At 43.7% G+C, this 25,218-nt stretch overlaps 1 protein-coding gene and 1 non-coding gene across 2 annotated transcripts in view; both read left to right on the forward strand.

Moving 5' to 3' along the window:
* The window catches only part of FTO (FTO alpha-ketoglutarate dependent dioxygenase), a 314,052-nt gene that overhangs the window by 11,607 nt on the left and 277,227 nt on the right, over positions 1–25,218 (forward strand). The gene's annotated exons all lie outside the window — the stretch shown is intronic.
* LOC112296790 (U6 spliceosomal RNA) lies at positions 17,613–17,719 on the forward strand. Its single transcript, XR_002973970.1, has one exon. It is a non-coding gene; the product is annotated as a U6 spliceosomal RNA (small nuclear RNA).

Consider the following 25,218-nt stretch of genomic DNA (forward strand, 5'->3'; position numbering starts at 1 on the left):
CATTCAGAAATAATGAGCCCTCTTTGTTACGCCAGAAATGCAGGTAGGGGCTGGAGACTCAAGGATTGTATTTTTTCTTACTCAAGGGTGAGTAAGATACAGTCTTTGCCACTGAGGACCTCAGCTCAGTAGGAAGATAGGTACGTGAACAAATAATTACAAGAATGCAGTACGGTAAATGTTAAAATCCACTTGTGAATGTAGTTCCTGGAAGCAGATACCACTTACGGGCACAGGAGTGAAATCAGGTGCTCGATTTTTCTTGCCTTATTACCAAAGGCAGAACTGTGCCATTCAGTCGCGCTCTCGGACTTGCACGTGAATGATTCCGAGCTCTTTGAAGGAAATCTCCTTCTTTTCTCATGGGAGACGAGTGTACTGCCCCCTGGAGACAGAGGAAGGGTTTCTAAAAATGTTTGGGTTGGTGACCACATCTTTGGGTCTGAATAGTTTTCCATGGAGTAGACTTTGAAGGAAGGAGATGGCGCTTATTCGACGGTTTATGTTCTGGCATTTAGAGAACAAGTCAGTCTCGTTTTAGAGAATAGTTCATCAGGAGAGACGGTAGTAGCTTGTCCTGGTTGAGAGCATGGATTTGAGAGCCACGCTGCCTGTTTTCCCCAGAGCTCCCCTACTTACTGGCTGAGAGATCTTGGGTAAGTCACCTGGTGTCCTTGGGCCTCAGTCTTCTATAAAATGGGGGTCATAATAGTTGTGAGGGTTGAGTGATTCAATACACATAAAACAGTTAGAATAGTGATGTGCGTATATTCCTATTCTAGTATTACGTGCGTTAATGATAGCATTAAGAATTATTCTAGTATTAAGAATATTAAGCAATTTTCTAGTATTAAGTACAATGATAGTTGCTGGCTTATTTAAACTATTTTTTATGGTTCCATAATAATTTGTTATTTTAGAAAAATTTAAAAACACAGATAAGTACCAGCAAGGAAGAAGAACGGTCTCCTATAATCCTCCAGGGGTAATCACTGTGTTACCTAGTATATGTACTGATATATTTCTTAGAGTTTTATTGTTATGCCTATTACATGCACAATGTGTATAGTAGGATCCCAACTTCATCTACAATATATTTGATACATATTTATGTAGGATACATTTTAAACAATTGGGATCATAATGTACATATTTTGTTCTTGGGTCTTTATTGTGAAGATTTTTCATGTCATTACAGTTGTATAGCACTCCATCATATAGATTGTGTTTTCCTGTTATTATAAATTATCCTTCAGTGATCATTCTTGCACCTAGATCTCTGTGCAAATCTCTGGTACTTTCCGCCGGGTCAATTTAAAGAAGGTGAATTGTCGGATTAACATTCGTAACGATCTGTGGTTTGCATTGTCAAATGCCACCCAGGGAGTTGGTGCCAGCTTCCACCGTGACCTCAAATAAGCAGGATGCACATTTGGTGCATCCTCTTCCACCCTGGGAGTCATTGTAACATAAAAATATTTGCCGGGATGGAAGAGATGAAGTAGGAGCTCATTGTCGTCGAATCTGTATTTTCTTAATTTCTACGTATATGGTTGAATTCCCTCCTACCGTGTTTCTTGGCCAAATATAATTCTACTGCGATTGACTTATTATATAGCCTTTGTTCATTTGCTAATATATGTGCATCTTTTCTTGTTGATTTATAAGAGAACACTTCATAGATGAGGGACATTATTATTTGTTTATTGTGCGATGGACATATTTTTCCTAGTTGGTTTATTGCTTGTCTTTTTACTTTTGTATTTTTGTTATTCAAAGGTTTTCCTCTATGTACATATGGGGAAAATTTTGCCACCTACATACCCGATCAATGGTCACCTGTATGTCTTTCCAGTTATTTTATGTTCTAATTTTTTTCATGTAACTCTTGGAACACGTCTGGAATTTAGTTGGTGTGTGATATGGAGGAGTTAGCTATGTTTTTCTTCCCAATGGTTAACCAGTTCTCCCCACTGCATTTGTTGACTGATTTGAATGCCAGAACACTCAGATCTGCTTTTTATTCTCTTTCTTTTGTTTTGTCTGTTATTCTTGACACACCATTCTAATTATCACAGTTTTGTGATACCTTTCCATGTCTGGAAATACAAGCCCCAGGATTTTTTCCCCTTAAGTTCCTGGTTTTTCTCTCGCATTGAGAAGACAACTTAACATTTTTTCCAGATAAACTTAAAAAAAAATACGTTTTCAAGGCCTCCTGTGTGTTCCACCAACCCTTTGGTATGTTAGTGGTTATTACAGTACACTTATAACTAAATTGGGAAAGAACTGAAGTATTTATGGTAAATAACTTTTCTCATTCAATAATGTTTTTCACATTTATTTAAGCTTTCTTTATGACCTTCAGAAAATTTTGTACTTTTATTCAGTTAGGTGCTATTTATTACCTTCCGAGTTTATTTTTGGGTACTTTACACATTCAGGGTTGAAAATGGGATATTGTTAAGTTATATTTTTTAGGTGATACACGGGACAACTTTGTGTATGTATTATTTGTGTAAGTGGCCACACTGTAGAGTGCATCGTTACCATTCTAACACTTTTCGGTAGATGTTCTTGGGTTTTCTAGGTGTACGCGGGTGTATAATCCAGTCATCTGCAGATATAACACGATCCTTCCTGTTTCAGGAATTACGCTGTCCTCTCCCTTTTTCCCTACTGTGCTGTTATTACATTGTCTGGAACCTCTAGTGGTGAGAGCAGGCAGTCTCGTCTTTAATAGTTATACTCTGGGATTTCCGTGTTCTGTGTGATAGTTGTTGGCACTGATTTCTGATTCTTAGTTTACTTTGTTCCTAGGGACTGAGGTTGAATTTTTATTGACTATTTTTGACATATACTAACATGGTTGTGTCTTTACTTCTACTGATAGGATAGAATCTATTAATATACTTTCTAACATTGATTCCTTGGGATGAACCCTGTTCAGTCACATTACATTGGCCTTTTAACGTAGCACTGCATGCAACCGTGTTGCACTTGGGTCGGGAAAGCGACGTGGATCTGTAGCAGGGATTGTGTGCAAAGAGGCTGCAGGGCGGTCCCCCTGAGGACAGATGCGCATCTCCCGAGTCGTATGTGGTATACACGTTCTGGTCGCAATTCCAACTACGGTTGGGAACTTAATAAGGCTCTTTGGGCTGGTGAGGATAAGCCGGCAGTAGAGGGAGGTACAGTGGGTAAAAATATTGACAAGCATTTCTTGTTGTGCTCCTCCGACAAGCTCTGATATCCTAATCGAGCCTGTGTCATAAAATGAATGGCATCATTTTCCTCCTGGAATCGAGAGCCATTTTCAGAACATCATAATTTTTTGTCCCTCGGAAGTTTGAACTGAATTCCCTGTAAAAACTCTTCGTGCGATGTTGGGGAAGATAATTTTTCTCTTCTGTAGCTATTGTTTTAGTCAGTCTTCTTCTTCTTCTTGAGTAAATTTTGGTCATGAAGTTTCCTCAGAAATTGAGGTTTCAAATTTATTGGCATGGCCATTGAACATAACGTTCCCTGCTTTACCAAGATAGAATTTTTAATCATTTTAAAACTCCCACATTCACTTTTTATAGCTCCTTTTTAACTATAGCTTTCTGTATTCATCTATTCTATTCAAAAGTTGATTATATTTGCCTGTGTGGTCCGTGTATTCATTTTTTAAAAGCTAGCTGTTAAATTTGTTTATGCGAACTCATTCATTTCTACCTTTGTCTTTATGGTTTCCTGTTGCTTAAAGCTCTTCTGTTTTTATTTTACTAAATTCCTGAGATGAATCCTTGGTTCATTTATTTTCATGCTTTTTTTAAGTACGGAAAGCATTGCAAACTCTCACAAATAACTTGTCTTCTGTGTGCCTGTAGCAATTTGTGCGTGTGTTTGCAGGACTTACCACTCAGTATTGCAATGGCTTTTGGTTAATGTCTTTCTCCCTCCTTAGTTACACAGACCATTCATCTTCATACGCCAGTGCGTACAGAGTCTTGAACACAATGGGCACTAAACAATTTTTCTTGAATGAATATTGATCCTGCCCACCCACCCACAAATCCCACCCCACCCAGGGATTAACCAAGTCCAAAGTTTTCACTGTGCCGCGTAGATCCACGCTCTTTTGAAAATTAGTATCAAAGTTTAGGTAGCGTAGAGTATTTTGTTAGTTTCAGTGCACAACACAGTGTTTCAACATTTGTATATCTTGCCACGCAATCAGCACACGGAGTCCAGGGACCCTCTGTCACCACGCAAAGCTACCCCACTAGTGCTGACTGTAGTCCCCTTCACCTCTGCACCCATGCCTCTGTCCCTCCGGCAACCGTCTGTTTGTTCTTTGTGTCCATGAGTCTGTTGTGTTTCTGTGTTGTGTTGTTTGTTTGTTTGTAAGGCCCTTCAGTGGAGACAGCAGTGAAGGAGCACTTCACCGGAGTTAGGAGGCTGAACTGCTGGGACTGTATCTGCCATTAACTAGGTCTTCCCTGCTGCCAGTCCCTGAATCTCTGTCTTGTTTCTTCAGCTGTAACATGGGGACGATCGGCAGCTCCCTTCCCTGCTTCATCTGAGACATCAAGAGAAAATGAATGTAAAGGAATTGTGAACAATAAATGTGTTATGTGCCAGTAGATATAAGTTCATGCAATGGAAGGCTTTTACTATCGTCTTATCTACCACTCCACCAGTCCCATTCCCCAATATAGAAATGATCAGAAACTGTTAAAAAGATAGATGTACGTAGACATACATCTCCTGTGTCCTGAAATATCTAGCCCAGAACTTGGTGACAGGTAAACAGCACATATTTGTTGACGGAATGTTTTCTGAGACTCACTTTTCAAATGTTCATCCCTCAGCGATCCTTAAGCATCCTAAGACCTAGGAGCCCTGGACCCAGCCGTGGAATTTCTAGGTCACTACTTAAAAAAAGGCTCCTCGTTTACTTGGGGAAACTAGAAAGGTGCACCCACACCCAGTTAGGAAGGGGATGTGCAGTGCTTGAGGACGCGGACCTCTTGGTTCCATCCCATTTCCTCAGCAGAAGAAAGCTGGAGGCAGTTATAGTCCCTTCGCAAAACACAGACTAAAACGCTAGTGTAATGTTCCTAAATTGATAACAAGTTATAAAATTGATAAAAATTGTTTTCCAATTTTGTAAGTCTCAGAGCAGTCTTTTAAAAAAGTGCCTATTTGTAGGAAAAATAAATACATGAATATCAGTTACAGTTACACTACAATTTCATTGTTTCCCTTGCACTGAGGCTTATTTATTTACTTTGGTAAAGATTTTATTTATTTATTTTAGAGAGGGGAGGGGAGGGAGAAAGAGAGGGAGAGAAACACCAATGTGTGGTTGCCTCTCATGCGCCTCCTTCCGGGGACCAGGCCCGCAACCCAGGCATGTGCCCTGACTGGAAATTGAACTGGCGACCCTTTGATTCGAAGGCCAGCACTCAATCCTCTGAGCTGCACTAGCCAGGGCTGGTTTATTTTTGTTTTTAACTTCCTTTGTTTATTGCTGTGGAAGGGTGATACTGTATACATTACTTAAGGTTTCCCATATTCTCTGGAGAGACGAGTATCATCTGATGAGTCAGTCTTTGTTTAACAGGATGTGTTTAAATTGCTGGACACCATCCAGATGCAGAGTGATAGTAGTTTTTTGTGTAATTATTAAATATTCTCCTTGAGAATAGCCGTCACTGAAGGACATCATGTAGCTACTGACGTTTCAGTATTGTGGCTCCTCATGGAGCATGTGAGTGCCACCTCCTCCTCTTTTACTGTCGACGCTATCATAGATGTCCCCCATTTCCCTCCCCCCGTTGTCCCCCTCCACCCAGCCCCTGCCCCCATTTTTTAAAACAGTTCATTGCAGCTGGAAAAAGTAGGCATAACCTTCTGAAAACAAAGATACCCTTCAAAGCTGCTTTTAAAGACTTCTATGGGACTAGTATATCTTAGATCATTGGTGGGTAAATTGTGAGGTTTTATTTTCAGCTGAAACTATGGGGATTTACAAAAATAGTTCCATCTCAAAGAAATAAAAATGATTTTGATGATGTTGTATTAGATTCACCAATCCCTGAGGAATTGTCTCAAGTTCCTTCTCTTTCGTGAAGCTTTTGCGGATTATTGCTTTTACCCCTTTTGTTACTGACCTTATTTCTTCGGTCAGAGCGTGTGGTAACACCAGTATGCGAATGGTACACTTACTCATGTATGGTAAGTACATCCTGACGTTTGGTCATATTAAATTTGGCATTTTATTACAGCTTACAGCTATTTAATGTAATTATCTTTTCCCTAGGGAGATTATAAGCTCCCTCTGGCCAAGAACCATGTGATAAATTTATTTTATATCTCTAGCAAGGTGCTAAAGATATGTTTGATTCTTTAAAAAAAATAGGTGTTATTTATTTATTTTTAGAGAGAGAGGAAGGGAGGGAGAGAAACATCGATTGGTGGCCTCTTATACACACCCTGACGGGGACCGAACCTGCAGCTCAGGCTTGTGTGCCCTGGCTGGGAATCCGGGAAGCGGGGACCTTTTCCTTTGCAGGATAGCACCGGACGAACCGAGCCACAGCAGTCAGGGCTAGATATGGTTGACTCTTATTATTTCTGGTCAAAGGCAGACATTTAGAGACTGAAAGTTGAGTTGTTTTCCTTACAGAGAGCATTTATTTATCTTCAGCTCTTGATTTGCTCTCCACCAACAACAGCAAACATTGTGTTCAGAACTGTTTTTGTCTAATACCATCTGGCAGACTGGACCTCAGGCAGCCACGCTTGTGGACCGCAAGACAATCTTCGATTTCGGCGGTCCTTTCCCTATTCCAGTGCGATTTAGAAGAGTTATGTCCGAACCGCCGGAGTGTCCCGATTCATCCTGCCACCTCATCTGCTGCTCTTCCTCCTGTTCTTATTTAAGACTATAAAGTTACTTTAGTGTAACTGCCGCTGTCACCTTTGCCCTCAGCTAATCAAATAGTTTACCTTGAGGGAAGCATTTATCTCCCACTTTCATTATTATTATTTTTGTAGCTGTAAAGATATATATTTTATGTCTGCAGAAGGCTGTAACGGTGAAACGAGGTATTGATCTGCTGTATTTAGCAATTTCTTTCCAGCTCGCCATCAATAGCATGTCAGCATCTGTCTGTACCGCAGCTGACCTCACAAATAGCTCTTTATGCTCCCATTGGATTCAAATGATATAGTATGCTGAAAACTAAATCAATGAATGATTATAAAGTTTTTAGTATTATTTCATGACCCGGAGGCAACTGGCACCCCTGGCACTGAACACCGCAGTGCACAGTGAATGTGGTGAAACGAGTGTGTCTGGCTTTTGTGCAGCTGAAAGGGGAAAGCGGGGCCGCCCGCCTGCGTGAGCTCACACTTCCAGACTAACGGTCACAGACATTGAGGGCCTTCCGTGGAGCATCTTGTCACACAGAATCAGACACGGAGAAGAGCAGCCCCGCCAACCAGCTCTATTCCACCCCCCACCGTGAGCAGGTAGCAGCTTCTCCTGTTATTTAAGCTCTAAGCGTGTAGACTTTCACTTTCATTCACAGAAGAAGGATGAACAAAGTTAGATGCTGTGTCATTATATCCCTGAGGACCTAACAAAAAGGCACGTGGCAGGAAGAGGGAGAGCCACCTTGGTCCAGGTCTAAGGAGGGGACCCTAGGCTGCTACCAGCACCTGGAACAAATACCAGGATACGGTTGTCGAGGCCACATTCTCTAGCCCTCATCCCACTTGTGGGAGTTTTGCCCGCTCACCTCTGCTGATCTGTAGCGCATCGAACCAGCAGGAGTCACTGATTAGACTGAATCCAGCAGCAGATATTTTTTATAATCTTGCTGAACCGTGTGTGTGTGTGTGATATAAATAGAAAATGGCCTGTCCAGAAAGTATCCAGCCACAGGCTAGGCAAAATAGACACATTTATTGAAGAAGATACAAGAAGCACTGTACAGAGGACAATGACAGCTCTGTCCCCTTCAAAGTAGGCACCTTGGGGCCTCACACAGTTCTCCCAATGGCCATCAGCTGCTGCCCCATTGTATTTCCCTGAATCTCATCAGTGGTCTGAAATCTCTTCCCTCTCCAAGGTGATTTCAGTTTTGGGAAAAGCCAGAGGTTGCAGAACGCCACATCTGCACTGTTAGAGGGGTTGAGTCACCTGGTTGATTAGATATTTTGCCAAAACACTCTGCACGAGATGTGATGCCTGAGTGGGTGCATTGTTGTGATGAAGCTGCCAATCACCAGTTACCCATAGCGGCAGCCTCCTGAATCATCCAAATAGTTTCTACACAGGAATATTCAAGGTTAATGCAAAATCTGATACAGATTCGGTGCTCTACTTGCTCGGTCATTTTGAATGCGATGGCCACACAGTACACATGCTCACTGCACAGCATCTTCCACCCCCACTGACTAGTACAGTGATGTCACTGTTCATGCATGCGCATTCCAGTCCACTCTCCTTGGCTGTCATCAGTGTCACGCAAACCGCTCTCGTTACATTAACTATGGCTGGACGTTTTCTGGACAGACTTTTCAGACTTCTAGATATTGAAATTTGGGATATGCAGAAAAGTGGGAGGGGGTGACAGTGGGTGAAATGGGGAAAACGGGGCACAGCATTTGTCCTCGTGGTCTCTTGAGAGTATGAATCAAATGTATTTCTCTCTACAAAAATGCCATCTTGGTGTATTCCTTTGTCCATCATCCCAGTTCAGAGTTTGATGAGTATTGAGGAAATCATTTATTGATTCATTCCTCAGACATTTACTGAGAATCTACTGTGTTCTGGTGTAGAGAGATAGGACATGAGGTCTAGCCCTTCCTCTTGAATGTTCATGGAAAAGCTGTCATGCTCACTTTATCAAACCTGAGACGTGTCTACCTATCTTACTCTTGCCAATTGCTATCCCTCCTCTCCCCGCAGTATGATATCTGAAGAGGGGAGGTAAAGGAAAGGGTGGGTCTCATGACCACAGGTTGGTGTCCAGCCAACCTCTGCCGTATGCCATCTGCATGAAAGGAGGAAGCGGGGACCCTGTCATGCAAAGTCACAGAGCAGGAAGGCCGAGGAGGGAGATAGCCCAGGCTTCTGAATATGAGATTGACAACAGCATCAGACACGACATGCTCTTTTTTCCTATAAGTTTAAACCTTGCTGATATTTCAATAATTTGAGCATTGGACTTTTGTCTTCATGAAGTTTATCTTGGCATCTGCCTCTTCTAAATTCTTGGTTTACTTCTGTTGTTCATTATGAGTCTCATTGATTCATGAGCTAATCTGTGTTTGAAGTCATTTAAATTTTTGTTCTGTATTGTCCCTTAAAAGCATTAAGTGGCATTAGTTGACCCTGTGGCATCTTAACGAGTGCTTCTGTTTACTTGCCCTGTGTCAATTCACGTTAAACCTTAAGGTACAGCCCTGCTCTAAAAGGAAAGCATTTAGGGAAGAAGTCCCTGTCTCGGAATTCAGTGTCTGTGACTTTGTGTACCATTTATGCCTGAGTACGAAGTAAGGAATTTTCCCCTTAAAATTATCCTTCAGGAAAGAGAAGCCATTTGACATTCAAATTCTTATCAAGTCTCTTATACTGCAGAATATGCACTTAGTTATCGGTCCTTTATTTTGAACAGCAAGGTTAAGTAGCTGTCCCAATAGAGTGTGAATAGGTACTTGTGGCTTAAGATATTTTTCTTGATCAGAAACATACAGTAATCTGGGCTGATCACCATCATCTCTGGTTTTGCCTGAGAGTGGAAGGTCAGTGCATGGTCATAGGTCTCACGTTTGGTTATCTGCAGCTCTCCGTGAGAGACTAGCTGCGTTCTTCTTGCTAGAGCCTAGGGCAATTAGTTGACCTCTCTCTGTGCAAGCTTTAGTAATGGGGTGTCTGAGCTTTGCTCCTTGCAGCTGATAGGTTATCTCCTCTCCCCAGACTTACTTACCGGAAGGGCCAGTGATAGTGATCAGGGCTTAAGGGGTGACTTTAGTGCTGCAGCTGATGTAGAACAACACCTTTATATAAGGTTCATTTTCAAGTTCATACCACTAAAGGCTGCCTCTGATGAGGGCTACTTATGGCTCTATTTGCGGCTAGAAAGCCCTTTGTTGGAGAAAAGGGTGTAAGAAGATCTGTCCAACTTAATTCTTGATCCTAGCCAGTCACTTTTTGTGACAATCATATGGCTTCTAAATAAGAGGAGACATTTCTCGTTACTCAGTAAAGATAAAGAAGAAATCTCTCTGTTAATATATGTTAATATACACATCTGAGTAGGATCATGTAATTCCACTACATAAAAAAGGAATAAGGTTTCCAACTTAGAATTATGGATGGATGTATTTGTGTCATACGCTTAACTCCGAATCTTTTGTGAACAAACTCAAAAAAATCTTATACAATGTATTGATTAATTACTGTGTACTTAAAACTATACTGCTTTCATTAAATAAATTATATATGCCATCATATTCCTATGATGTCATAGCAATATGGTAATATTAGGATGAAATGATCCCTTTGTACCGTAGACATGAACTTTCCTAAAAAACTGTGCCTGGGTTCTTCATTGCCATTTTTAATCATATACTTATTAGAAACTACCTAAAGCAGAATAAATTAATTTTGCAATTTTCCTCTTTTTTGAGATCTGAGATTGTGTCTATCTCTGAGGCTACATAGGTGTCAAAAAGCATAGCATGTTTAAAAGCGTGACTGCAGAGTTATGCTTAACCGTATCCTTTGCATGCATTTGTGGTTTGAAATAGGGGAAGTCAAATCGGAGACAGCTCGAATGGCATGCTGTCAGCCTGGAGCTTCGTGAATTGGCAATGGTCTCATTTAGGACCTGCAGATGTGTCTCTGCCCGGACAGAACGAGCATGTTTTGCATGTTCTGGAGGAGACAGCCACTCCTCGCTGCTTCTCTATAGGCAGTGGTGCATGACAGTTGCCCTTCATTGCTGGCTTCGCGGAGCTTAACCTCTGACCCTCCGCTTAGTCGCGGCGCAGCGGCTGGAGCAGGTTGGAGATGCCGGTGAATGACGGGCACCGGCCTGCAACGTGCTTGTCATTATTTGGCCGTCAAAAGGAGCCTGCCATCGGTTTCGATCACGGTTTGAAGCCTCTGCGCAGCAGCCCATATTCCTTAACTTCCAGGGCTGTCAACGGCGTGATCCAACGTGCATAAAGAATCCGAGGGCTGAATGTGTCTTCGGTCAGGAGGGAAGTTTGTCCCTCTTCTTTTCTTTCTCTGTCTCTTTCTCTCGTTTTCCTTTATTTTTTTTTTCTTTTGGGTGAAATATATTCAGATGACTTTCACAGGGCCAAGAGGTTGAATCTGTTGCCAGGGTGAGAAAAGTGAACTGTTGTCTCCTGCGGTCTGAGTTTCAAATTGCGGTGGCGGTCTGGGCAGCTCCGCCCGTCAGCTCTCAGGCCTGCCCTGCATATTCGATCAGCTTCCGCCCGTCTAAGGGACTAGACCTAGCCCGGTGGTACCTGGGGTGAGCCGACAGGATGAAACGTTTACTCCGGTCTTCCTGTGATGTTGCCAAGGTTTGGAGAGGTCAGTGTACGTGATCTGCGGAGCAGGAATTTAAAGTTAAAGCAAGTAACGAAGAGGTAGTGCACGGTTATTCTCTCATTTAAGATGTCTTTTCTCTTAACGGTAAAAAATTTAAACACAGGGAGTTTAATTGGCGTGATCCAGTCTTAGAAACATCAGGGGTCAGTCTTAGGCAGTACGTTTTTCAGATACGGAAAAATAAGGCCAGGAAAGCCATCTTTTCTCATAAATTTGAAACCGAATTAAGAAGCGTCCCGAAGGGGAGAAGGATAAAGGAAAGCCAACAATATTCTTGAAGTATGTGAGCGGGTCTGGTAGCTGAACTTGGTGTGCTTGTGGCATTGTGGCGTAGGTGGCACTGGGACCCAGAGGCCTGAATTTTGATTGTCCTTCTGCCATTTCCGGCTGTGTCACCATGGGTGAGTCCGGCAACCCCTCGGTCTGTGTTTCTTCAAGTGCAGAAACAGGGACACTAGTGTGTGGATGATGAAAGGCATTGGTTTGGAAAAGTGCTTGCCTTTGCCAAAGCTGTAGGCCCTCCACAGGCACTTCCTGACCTCCTCGTCATTTTCTCAGCAGGCAAGATTCGCTAAGTGGGCCCAAGGGGACACTTGGGCTGATAAAACACTCTAGAACTCAAAACAGTCCATCTCTCTGTTTCAACTCTTACTTCCTCCCACCCCGATATTACTGGTTTTAGTCAATATCCCATTTCATTAAGCACTCAAACCACCCATTTCGGTTGCCTGTGTGGGAGAGGAAGGATGCTGGTCTAGTAATCAAAACAGACATGAAACAGATTAGCAAGGGAAAATAACCCAATGTAGTACATACACATGTATGTATGGGGACCCCACTTGGATGACAGAGGCAGAGACCCCACATGCCGGAGACGTGCAGGGACAGAAAGGGGGGTTGAGGCACACAGGACAGGCTGAGCTAGGGCTGAGGTCAGCTGCCTTGGGGGCTTCAAAGGGTCAGTGCAGGATGATGAGAACAGGTGCTCAGTAAATAGAAGTTTCCCCCACCCTAGAGCTGGGTCAAAAGAGGTTATCTCTGATAATCTCTTACTATGATTAGAGACTCATAAGTACTTGAATCTTATTATTCATTAGAGATTCAAGAAGTACTTGAATCCCTAATTCAAGTACTTCTCCCAGGTAGTTAAAGGGAGGGGCAGGAGTTTTCTCTTGTGCCGGAGGCTAAAAGTGCCCTAAGCACTTAGTACTGAAGCACATCCTGGAGGGACTTGTCCTGAACTCCCACACCTGCGTGCATCTCCCTCCTTTCTTCCCTCATTCCTACGTTCATTCTCTCACACAGCAAGTCTTTTTTGAGCACTTACTGTGTGCCCTCCCAGTTCCAAGTCCTGGAGTGCAGCCATGGCCCGCAGCAGCTGCCTTCCTGGAGCTTAGGTTCTGCAGAGAGAGACAGATAAGACTCCAGCGACTGCCTTGGGGTGGATCAAAGAAGGGTAAGAGGATGGAGCTTTATCTGGATTGTCAGGGAAGAGCCCTCCTTGGAGCATTCTTCCTAGTGGAGAGCTCACTTCCCAGGGAGGGAGGGACCCTGGGAAGACAGAGGAAGGCAGGGGCTTCCTTGTGAAAGGGGGCGGCGCCCCTGCTCCTCCTCCAGTTGGTCACCAAGTCCTGGCCTCTGTCCTAGTGTCTTTCCTTCTTCCAACGTCACGCCAGCCCTGCGTCAGGCTCTTCCCGTTCCCTTCGGCTCTCAGCCAGTGTCCCTCCATCAAGTTCTTTAAAAATGTTGAGTGGCCACGTCCCCCCATGGGTTACAATTTCTCAGAGGTTTGCCACTGGCTGTATGTTAACATTTGGACCCCTGGGCTTGCCCTATGCGGTTCCTATTGTTTCAGTTTCTTTTATCATCTGGGGCCTACTCCCCTCGCCCCCCATCATCCCAGCACCGTCACACCCGATACTCCTGCTGGAGGGAAGTGGGGCCCATCTTTCAACAGCAGCCCCCAGAGCCACCTCTTTGGGGACTGCCTCCCTTGTTTCCTCCACCTCCTTAGCGTTCACCTCGTGGGGCCTGGGTAGCCATTTATCAGCCCGTCTATGAGCTCCTCGAAGACACGCACTGTGTTTTCATTTGTGTCTTGTGTCTTCAGAGTCTGGCACAGAACAGACACTCAACAAACTGTCACCTGTTATGGCCTAAACTACAGCAATATGTAGGGGCTGATTTGCCATGGAGTTTAAATGTAATCAGGGTGGGAATATGCCTCCTGAAGAGCTCTTTGGTCAAAAAATTCCATTATCGCCAATGGGACTTCTTCCCTTAGTCCTTCTTTCTCAAACCGCCAACATCGTGTTAAAAGGAAAGGGAGGTGGCACATGTACATATTAGAAAACGGAAATATTGTATCAACTTCCCAGTAATTAGAATAATATCAGGATATAGTGTGAGTGAGCAAGTTAGGGCCAGATAAACTTGTTGGCTTTTTTAATAAGCCAACATGTTTGTTATGTGTCTTTTGCCAAGGAAGGTAGTATTCAGTTTCAGATTCCAATTCAGGAAATAAGTAAATTCTGTAATTTATCTATCCACCTATTTTTCTTTGCATTTTCCAGATGCTGTTTGGAGTGGTCATGATTTTTTTTTTGCATCTTTTATTATATTAGAAGTATTTTAGTGTCAAAGCACAGTACACCCATGATAGGAATATAATGACTTATTTAAATAGTTCCCAATTGTTGAGCATTTAACTTATTCCACTTTTATTGGCATAAATAGTGCTGAGATGAACCAGTTTGTTCAGGCATCTTTAGGTATATTATTTATTTCGTTATGAATACATTCCCAGAAATAGAATGAAATAGAGGACTGCTTTTAAAGGCTCTTTAATGCGTATTGCCAAATCGCCTTGTGAAAAAGGTGTATAAGTCTTTGGCATGGTAGGTTGTAAAAAGTGCCTTGTTTTATAGAGTGTTTCTTAGATTACCTGTAAGCTGTGGGGATTTTATTCTATTTTTAATTGGTTTTAGAGAAGGAGGGGAAGGGAGAGAAAGAGAGAGAAACATTGATTTGTTGCTCTACTCATTTATGTGTTCATTCGTTGATTCTTGTTGAGCCATGGGGATTTTCAACGTAAGGGGTGACCCAGAGGACAGTTCAGTAGTGGCTTTTAAAAGAAAAAAGAAGACAGGATGGAAGAAAGAACAACGGCATCTCAAGTTTTGCCCTTCTCAATGGGCACGTCGGCCCAGGTGCCCCGATTTGCTCACTGTCCCGAGTACTTCTAGGACCCTGGGGACCCTGGGGGCCCTGGTACAGGAGCCAGGGGCCTGAGAATAGCTTGGTTTCTCTGTATGTGTTTTATATGTTTATACTTTGGGGTAAGATTTCATTCAAATTAACGACTTACAACTGAAAAAATTTGAAAGCTCTTAGGTTCCTTACCACTATTTTCAGACACGTGGTTCAAAATGGTCCCTGTTCGTGCCTCCGCTGTTTACTTGAGAGGCCAGCATCCTGATTCACTGTGGTCTCCTGAAAGGAGCCATGTGGCTGATCCAAGGGGAGAGGAGTCACCCAAGTTGGGCAGCTCTGCGGGGCTTGACCACTGTCCTGTTACCTGGTGAAGGTCTGTGTGGTTGAGGTGTGTGGCGTCAGTCCACGTTCCAGCTCCAAGCCCAGTGTAGCAACTCTGAAGTGTCTCCTTTTTTGTTTTGTTTTTTTTTAATCCTTGCCCAAGGACATGTTTTCATTGCTTTTAGAGAGAGGGGGAAGGAGAGACAGAAACATGTAGCAATGATCGGTGGCCTACCATACACACCAGGAGCAGGGATCAAACCCGCAACCTAGGCATGTGCCCTGACCAGGAATTGAACCTGCCACCTTTTAAAAGGTTATGGGATGATGCTCCAACGAACCGAGCCACACTGGCCAGGGCTGGATGTATCTGTTTTGGACCAGGTAGAGGTTAAGGCACCTTAAGGGCAAAGACTTATCTCGCTTTTATTAGCAGTGGTGTCAACATGCACTAACATGCCATGACCTCCTCTTCTTTCTGATAAAAGGAAAATGACCTTCCAGGCAAGGGTGGAAAGAAAGGAGCCTGAGGCAGATTGCATTGTCACCTCTCATAACAACAGCAGACATTAAAAAAACCCAAAAAGCCAGCAGATTTCTGTCTACCCATGGAAATGGTTGACGTTTTTGGCTCCTGATGTCCACAGGATGGTGGAAGGAATGAATGAGGAAGACAAAAAAGGACAAAAAAAAAAGAGGGAGTCTGGCTTCCTAAGAGAGATCTGAGGACAGGAAGGGACTTCAGGCACAACCCTCTACCAATCTACTGGCAGAGGCCTAAGAGCTCAGACCCTAGAGGGAGCTCCTCTTTCGGTCTGTTTTTAATTTAACCTGCATTCATTTAGGGCCAAGATCGCTAATGTGGTTTGGCTGACTTTTCTCTAAAGGTGAACTGAAGACAGGGGTACCTGTAGCGTTGTTTATAGTCTCTGAGGCGGTGCCAGCCAGCATGGAAAATTAGAGAATTGCCCACTATTCAACAAAGGAGGATTTTTCCCTCAGTTATCTGTCTTTAATTACTTGAATTTGAGGACAGAATCTGAGAACTCTTGGAAAAAGTTGCAGTTATTCTGAGATGTTTGGTTGTAATTGAAGACTTTTTTGAGACAGCCGTTATTAACCTGTTATCTTGAAATATGAATTGTGTGGAGATAACATTAAAAAATATTTTATACACGACACTTCCAGGTGTCTCAGAAAAAGGTTTGAGTTTGTCTTGTCTACCGTGGCAACACTCCCGAGTTACTATAAAGGCTTTTATATTGGGTTTTCCTCTAGAGTTTTATATCTGAAAATGTAACTTAGTTTAGCCAGAATAAAAGGATCTTATATTAGTGGAACACTGGTTGGAAAGAGGGTAGAAAACACAACAATAGCATTAACAACAAAATGACAAAAATAGTACTTACTCCACATGATACAAGCACACATATTCTACAAATTGAAGGTATTTTTGGAATACCTCCATTGGAATCACCCATGACAAGCCATTTTTTAAAAAGTATATAGGGTGGAAAAATAACTAAAAATGCATTTCTTGATTTAGTGGTATTACCAGGTCAAATCCAACAGTGAAGTTCCCCGCCAGACCTTTTCTTTCTCCTGAAGACATGGAGTTTTGCACTCGCTAACATTATTTGCAAGAGGTAGAAGAGCTGGCTAGTACCACAAGTTCAGGTTCTGGATTTCTGGTCTATTATTTAGGTTTCGTATGAATTAGAGAGTCAGCCTCTTGTTAAAGAAAGTAATTTGTATTCCTGGCGTGGTACATCCTGTTCCGCGTGTTAAGAACCCTCCGCGCAGAATTTGAGAGGCGCAGGCATTCCCTGGTGATGTAGGGCTCTTTAATGCTTCCAAAAGGACAGTTCCCTTCTGCTGGAATGGAAGGGGATAGTGATTCACCTGATTGCAAATCCCAAATGTGTACAACTCGGGTTGGGTGGCCAATATCCCATCAGGGAAGGCGTGCGTTCAAGTGTTCTGTGTATGTGCTCAGTATGAATTTGCAGAAAATAATTGCAGTGAATGGGAGGGACAGTCCCCGAGCCCAGAGGGCTTACGGACTAGTAGGACAGAGCAGTTGGTCATAGTTCCAAAATCGTGGCTTAAGCGCTTTGAATGGTAGAGAGCCGAGTCTGTGTGCAGTGAGTAGAGATGAGCTAAGAGACTCAGTTCACCACAGAGAATGACGAGTCGACCACCCTCTTTGGTTAGATGCTCTCGGAAATCAAGGCGAAAACAAGTCTGCTCTTCTTGTGGGAACAGCGGCAGCTTAAGAATTCTGTGTAATTCCTGCAGCGGGTGATGGAGTCAGCAGCTCAGGAGGCAGTGTAGGGCCGAGCCTAAATAACGTCGTCTTTGAAGTCACCCAGACAAAAGTTTCTGAGTCTTAGCAGTGGGGTAAGGAACAGTTTCCCGCAGCCTTAGTTTCTTACCCTATGAAATGGAGCTAGTGTTCGCTTCGGCATCACTTACACGAAAATGGGAACGACACGGAGAAGGTTAGCACAGGCCCTGAGCAAGGATGACATGTAAATTTGTGAGATGTTGCCTAGTTCTTCACTCGAAGAACATGGATGAAGGACCCATGGACGTGGATAACGATATGGGGATTGATTGTGGAAGGGGGGCAGGTTGGGTAGAGGAGGGCGAAGAGGGGAAAGTTGGGGTAACTGTATAAATGATGAAATGTTAAAAAAATGGAGCTAGTCCGTCGCTATAGATGCCGTAGTAGAAATAGCCAGCGCTGACATGGTGCGTAATGTGTGCGAAGCACTTTTCTAAGCACTTGAGATGAAGAAACTGGGGCCAGAGAGGTTAACGAACGTGCTCTGAGGTCTGCAGCTAGTAGCCGGTCAGGCCGGGTTTAAACTGGCTGGCTGGCCCTTGCATCTGTGGTCTGCATCGTGCTGAGAAAAGCTGATGGTGCTTTTCCAGACTCCGCCGCCCTGGGACAAACCAAGTCAATCTCCCAGCTTCGTGGCTTTGAAATACTCCACATCAGCTCATAATTTCTGCCCTGATCCAAGTCGATATTGCTTCCTTTCTGGAAGTCTTGGAGTCACCCTTTTGTCACCAGCTGGCTTCACCCAGTCCCCCAAGTCCTCCCACCTGTCAGCAGGTCTCAAATCCAGCCCCTCCTCGTTCCTGCTGTCTCTGCTTCAGTCTAGATCTCAAAATACCTCCTTCCAGCAAAACTGCAACAGCCTCCTAACTGGTTTCCGGCTGCTGTCCTTCCCTTCTCCCCAGCATTCCCTCTCTTTTCCTGTCTATCTTTTATTTACCTAACAAAGTGGTTTTTCTTATTATTTGACTCTGGCCTTAATTCATTGTAGGCCTTAATTGAATGTATCCCAGGTGCCACAGGTGCCCTATGTGTCTCTTTATTTCCAGACCTTCCCCACTCAGCTCTGCCTCTTCCCACCTCCCCACTTCCAGCCCCTCCCAGCCCCTTCCCCCTTGTCTCATTACCATTCCCTGTCACTTCCTTCCTCCCCCAGTCCATGGGGGTGGGGGAAGCCAGCTCCTTCCCAAGACCTAGCACTACAATTTCTGCCTCTGCACATCCTTCCATCACCATGCCCATTTATCAGTGCACTTTCTGATCACTTTGAACTTCACCATCGCGTCGGTCTACTTGGCTAGCGTCTCCAACGGTGCATCCCCAAGGCCGGGAACCCTAATGACATCTGTCCCTACAGAGCAGAGAGCCGTGCTTGCCGATAGAAGGCCTGCGGTGAGATCTATCTTTCACTTTGCATCATGGACACATCTTACTTGCTCGTGTTTATTTCTCTGTGTGCTGGAGATCTGTGTGTGTGTGACGGGCATTCTTGCTCCCCATGCTCTGGGAGCCTTCATTTACTTTGCTGGTGCGCTGGCCCCAGGGAAGCAGATATTGGTTCTCTTGGATTGACTTTATCAGGGAAGAAGGTTTACTCAATGATGTTTGTAAAGTTTCTCACGTACTTTTTCCAATAATTTTTTCACCCCCTTAAGAACACTCACAAGTTAAAAATGATCACACTTACAGAGGGATTCTGATGGAAAATAACAACTTTCCCCCTCATTGCTCCCAACTTCTCCGTTTAGAGATGACTATTTAAAAAAACAACAACTCTTGAGGTGTAATTTGTATATAGACACAGTTTGCCCATTTAAAATGTATGAGGCAGTGTGCGGGTTCTTCGCATACGTCCAGGGCTGTGGGGCCATTAGCACTGACATCTAACAGGAGACCCGTCCTCTCTGGGAGGAGCCCTGTGCTGGTCAGCTACCACCCCGCCTTCGCTGCCACCCCCCTCTCCCAGCCCTAAGCAGCGACCGATCTCTGCTCTGTCATGGATTTGCCTTTGACAGATAGCTTCATATAAATGGAATACAAATATGGCGTCTCTTGTGACTGGCTGCTTGTACTTAGCATAATCTATATGTTTTCAACATCCGTCCATGCTGTAGAATGTATATATCCTTCATTTCTTTTTATGGCCGAATACTATTTCATGAAATGGATGTACCACATTTTTACTTGCCTATTCGTCACTGGGTGGACATTTAGGTTGCTTTCATTTTGGGGCTATTTTCAATAATGCTGCCATAAACATTTTGTGAACAAGTTTTTGTATAGACATGTTTTCATTTCTCTTGGGCATAGACCCAGGAGTGGAACCATTCAGTCATATGGTTGCTCCATTTAACTGTTTGAGGAGCTGTCCAGGTATCTTCCAAAGTGGCTGTGCCACATCACACGCCCACTAGCGATGTGAAAAGGGTCCCGACAGCTCCCGTCCTTGCTAACACTCATTATTGTCCATCTTTGCACTTGTCTCTGTTAATTTTCATAATCCTACCAGTTAGCCAAAGAAAACCCTTACTGTCACTTTATAGGTGGAAACTGCAATATACAGATGAAAGGGGATGCCCAGTCCGCGTGTGAATAGAGGGGAAGAAGCGGTGATGGTTTAAAACGACTACTCATCTAGAAGTGCTTTCAGCGTCTTTGAGTTAGATTCTTACAGCTATGGGGGAGACCGTATTTCCCACCCCCACTTTTTTTTCACTAGTATGATTGTGTTTCTTTTGCCTGCATTTAAAAAAAATTGAAGTATAATTCATCTGGCATAAAAGTAACCACTTTAAAGCATGTGGGATAACAACTCTTCTCCGTGTGTATTTCTTAGTGCTTCTAATAGTTATATTGTCTTTAAAATATGTACATATGATTCAAAATACCTTTTTTGTTTCAAAAGAAAGAAGGACACATACAAAATTTGAACTTAAGGGAGGGAGGCATCATAGATATATACACGGAATAAGAATATAAGGACCAGAAGGCAAACCAGAGATCTCTTGTCTTAAAGTAACTAAGATAATTATGTTGACTTTCTTCCATGCACTAGGCATAGCCTTTTCGAAATTAGAAAGCTGTGCCCGCCTTGCGTCCCGACATGAATATTTAGCGTTGTCATCTCTAACCCTAGGAGAGCTCGGCGAATGTTAACAAGCAACGCCAGAACTTGTGTTTTCCCTGTCTTACTATTTGTCTGCAGGAACGCTGACAGCTGGAATGGCTTTCTGACATTGTGCCTACAAATCTGAATATTACATGTGTAGGTACCCGGGTAGGTGCGGCAGGTATTTGTTTTAAAAGGAGCTGGACATAGTGACTGGATGTCATCAGTGCCCTCTGTTTTATAATCCTGGAGAATTTTACATATATATATAAACATAGATACATACAGACAAAAACGGCCAATAAGACATTTTGATAAATCGTATTTCCATGTTTTGTCTCTGCTAAGTGGTAGAGCATTTTATGAAAATGTAAAACCTCTAATGTATGTAGAGAATTGAAGAAGTCCTTGATATTATATTTTCAGGGTTTTCTTGTGTGTCTTCTGTGGTGTAGTTTTGTCTATTTAACTTTTTGTGAGACGACACGCACATTTCACAGTGGGCTCTCCCAGTCTGTTTGAGTTCTCCATTTTCTATTGCTCGTGTTCAAGTAGGTGCGTGGTCTCGGCCCCTGCCGCGGCGGCTGGTTTGTGGAATCAGCATGGGGCCACGGAAGGCCTTCTCTCCGGTGTCGCTGACAGCTTCTGTTGCTGATCTGGTGGGAACCAGGTCCCCTGCTTTTTCAGCGCTTCTCAGGGTGCTAGTGTCTCGCGACAAAATTTCACCCCCTCCCCCTGCCCACCTCCAAACTTCACTGTGCGTTCTAGGTCTGAAATACACGATCATACAGGCAGACAGTGCTGAAAGGTTTCAAGAAGAAAGTAAAACTCCTCCTTCACTTTGCTTCCCAGACAAACACCATTGCTGTGAATACTCTGGCCTATCACGGGTTAGGCAGCCGTAGCCCGTGGGCCAAAGGTGGCCAGCCACCTGTTTTGCGTGTGGCCCCTGAGTTAAGAATGGCATTTACGTGGTAAGATGGTTAAAAAAAAAATCAAAAGAGTAATGCTTTGTGCCGTGGGGCATTAATATGAGGTTTAAAATTTGGAGTCCATAAGTAAAGTCTTACTGGAACACCACTGTGCCCGCTCACGTGTGGGATACGCCCGCTTTCACGCTGAAGTGGCTGAGTCGGCACTTGCGGTAAACCGGCGGCCTCAAAGCCCGACGCATTTACTATCTGGCTCTTTACAGGAAAAAAAAAGCTGCTGACCCGTTGTTTGTAACCTTTAAGACTTTCTTCCTGTGCATTTGTGGGAATGTGAGTGTATGTGTGTACAGGTGTCAAGTAATGGGGTCATCCTGTGTGCTTTTGTAAACTCTCCTTTTTACAGAGTATTCTTTTTACCAGTAACTTCTGTTGAATTCTTTTTCTGCCTGTTTATTCCACTGAATTAAAATCTGAGAACCACTGCTTTTCGTTTTATGTTTGTATTCTGGAAACCCGTAGATGTTGCCTGGGAATAGTCCTAATAACAAGGATGGGACTAACCGTACCACTCAGAGTTGATTGTCATTGTTGAATGAAATAAAGGGTTCTTTTTCTCACCTGAATCTTGAGGTCGGTAGTGGAAATCAGGCCAAGAAGGTCGTGGGGGCCAGCATGTTTTTAGCCTCCTTCTGCCATTCTCGGTGAATAATGTCATTGAAAGATGACAAATAGACTCTGCCATTGCTATGTGACAAATGACCGCACGACTTCATGACCCGAAACAACAGATATTTATCCTGTTAGAGTGTCTGCGGGTCAGGGATCTGATGCAGCTTAGCAGGGTGCCTCTGGCACCCTCAAGGTGTTGGCTGGGGCCACAGCTGCTTTAGTCTGTTTGCAAGCTCGCTTGTGTGGTGTAGGCAGGCTGCGGATCCTCACTGACTGTGGGCTGGAGGGGACACCAGTTCCTGGGCACATGGGCCTCTCCAAAGGGCAGCTTGCAGCATGGCAGCTGCAATAGCTTTCTGTGTCCGTGAGTGAGAGTGAGAGCAAGAGAGAGAGAGAGAGAGAGAGAGAGAGAGAGAGAGAGAGAGAGAGGAAAAGGAAGGAGAAGGAGGGAGAGGAGGAGGGGGAAGAACAGTCCTTTTGCAGCCTAATCTCAGAAGTAATATCCCAGGACTTCAGTATTGTTCCATCAGCTAGATGTGGCATGAGGCCCAGCCTGCAGCAGTCACGAAGAAGCATTGCAAGAGGGTGTGAAGACTAGGAAGCAGGGATTATGGGGGCGCTTCTTAGAGGCCACTTCCATCATTCAGCATGAGGGGTCATTAAAAGTGGTGGATAGACCCTCGGGCATTGGTTGGAGGTCCAGTCTACAATAGCAGACTTGTGCTTCTGCTTTGTCAAGTAGAACTATGTCACATGGCTGCCCCAGCTGCAAGGGAGTCTGGGAAAGCAAGCTTTTTGGGTGGGCCCATTGTCACCCAGGTCAAAATCAGGATTAAGTTGACAAGAAAAATTGTCAGAATGGATGCTGGGTGGTCAACAGGTAGTATCTACTATACCTGCCTTCTAAGGTGGTTGTAAAGGTTCAGTGAGGTAACAGCCTAGCACTGGTCTGGTTTATAACATACACTCCATTAAACAGTAGCAACATTTTTACCAGTAAATTATATAATGTAGCTTTGGAAGGTAGCCTGCTGCTGTAACAGGATCCCCGTGCATTGATACTGAAAGAAATAGCAAAGAAAGAAGAAAATGGACATTTATTGTGTACTGCCTGTATGGCAGGCATTTTATTAACATAAATTATCTGATTTAACCCTCCTTATAATAAACCTGTGAAGCAGATGTTATTTGCCCCATTTTACAGATGGGGCAACTAAGGCCCAATAGTATTAACTGGATTGTTTCAAGAGCACACACAGTCCATCGTTGTGCCTTGAATGGGTTGGGGCTGTGGAGCTATCAGTCAGTTCCCTAAGCTCGTGGAGCGTGCAGCTGGGCACCGGGGCAGCTGGTCCTTCGGGACCTTCAGCTCCAGCTCTAGCAGCCTCTTCTGGTCACTCCTGTGTGCCATGCAGATTTCATAATTTTCTGCATGCCTCATGATGTGCAAAAGGTTAGAAAGTGTCGCTCTGTCCATGAGTAGGTGGAAGAGCTGGCATTTGAACCCCGGTGTGCCTTAAGTCCAGAAGCCTGCCATCCTTCCGTGACCGGGCCCTTCGCCCCCTATGGAGGCAATGACTTTCAGGTACTCTGAAATAGGAGTTAAAATGCAGCTTCGTTTAATTCATCAAGTATCATGTTTCTTTTATACTTCTGTTTCTCTTTCTTGCTTTTAGTAAACATATCACATACTAAAAAAGAGGGATTCTTGGATTATAAAGTTAAACATATCACATACTAAAAAAGAGGGATTCTTGGATTATAAAGTTATCTAAGTTAACTTTGTTGTTTAACTCTAGTCTGAGTGGAAACTTACTTGACCACTAGGTGTCTCCTTGTGGTTCTGTCCTTGCTCCTGTGCCACCAGCTTAGAAGGAACCTAGAAAGGACAGAAGGAAGGTCTGACAACAAGAGACTAAAAGAATGAATGGGGACTGCACCCTGATCATCCCAAGTGCCTTTTTTTGTCCTTTACTCTCTACTTCTGCTCCTCCTTGCTCACAGGCTGATATTTAGGTAATAGATAAATTCTTTGGAAACTTAGAGAGTAATTGATGCCTATTATTCATTCATAAAGGTAGTAAAGGGAGAGGAAAGAATTTCTGTGTTCATCTAGATGTATTAGGTAATAAAATAATTATAACATTTGCAGAGAATTTTAGGAACATATTTTTTGTTTCTTTCTCTTTCCTCTTTCTGGGAATAATTTTACTACAGTCCATTATCATGGGAACACTTGTGTTACTAGGCGAATAATGATTGCATTATTAATATTAATTTCCCTGTTTTTTAATATAATAGTCCTGACTGTAACTAACGAGTATCATCTGTAATTCTCGCAGGAATGCTACATGGTTGTCATTTCCCCCCTGATTTTAGAGATGAGGAGAGGAAGCTTAGAGAGATTGTTTCATTTGCTCCAAGTTCAGCAGAGCTTAGTTGCTTTCAGAATTTTCCCCTCCCCCCCCATTTGGAAATTGTTATATTGTTACAGTGGTCGGGAGAGTTTGATGTAAAATTCCTGTGAACTGATTCAGCGGAGGGCTCTCCCGGAAGCGTGGGTTGGCTGGGGGTGCAGAAATCCAGTCTGCAGCTGTCCCATCAAAGGATTGCTGAGCTCTGGGTGTGGGCTCCCCTCAGGAAGGCTCTCGCAGAATTACAAATCGTGCACACTCAGAGATCACTCCCTTTCACTCGCCTGCGAATGTCTCTCCCCATCATCAGCCCATCCTCGTGGAAACAACCTCACAGCTCTGTTCAGACCTGGAGCTTCACAGAATGGAACATTCTTGTGACTCAGTTTCGGGCACACGATAAAGATGGGAGTGCAGCTCGGCCTAGGGTTTTCTTTGAGACTGCCGGCTGATATGTTCTCTTTTACCTGAATTTGGATTCTGCGTGCATTTCCAGATTTCTCCAGTTGCCTTAAAAAAAAAAAAATCTGTCCACAGTAGGTGTTCTTTAGTGTCGAATACTTTAATGGTGCTTAGCATCGCTCCCATAC

The sequence above is a fragment of the Desmodus rotundus genome, chromosome 12 (assembly GCF_022682495.2).
Source record: "Desmodus rotundus isolate HL8 chromosome 12, HLdesRot8A.1, whole genome shotgun sequence".
Classification (NCBI taxonomy): domain Eukaryota; kingdom Metazoa; phylum Chordata; class Mammalia; order Chiroptera; family Phyllostomidae; genus Desmodus; species Desmodus rotundus.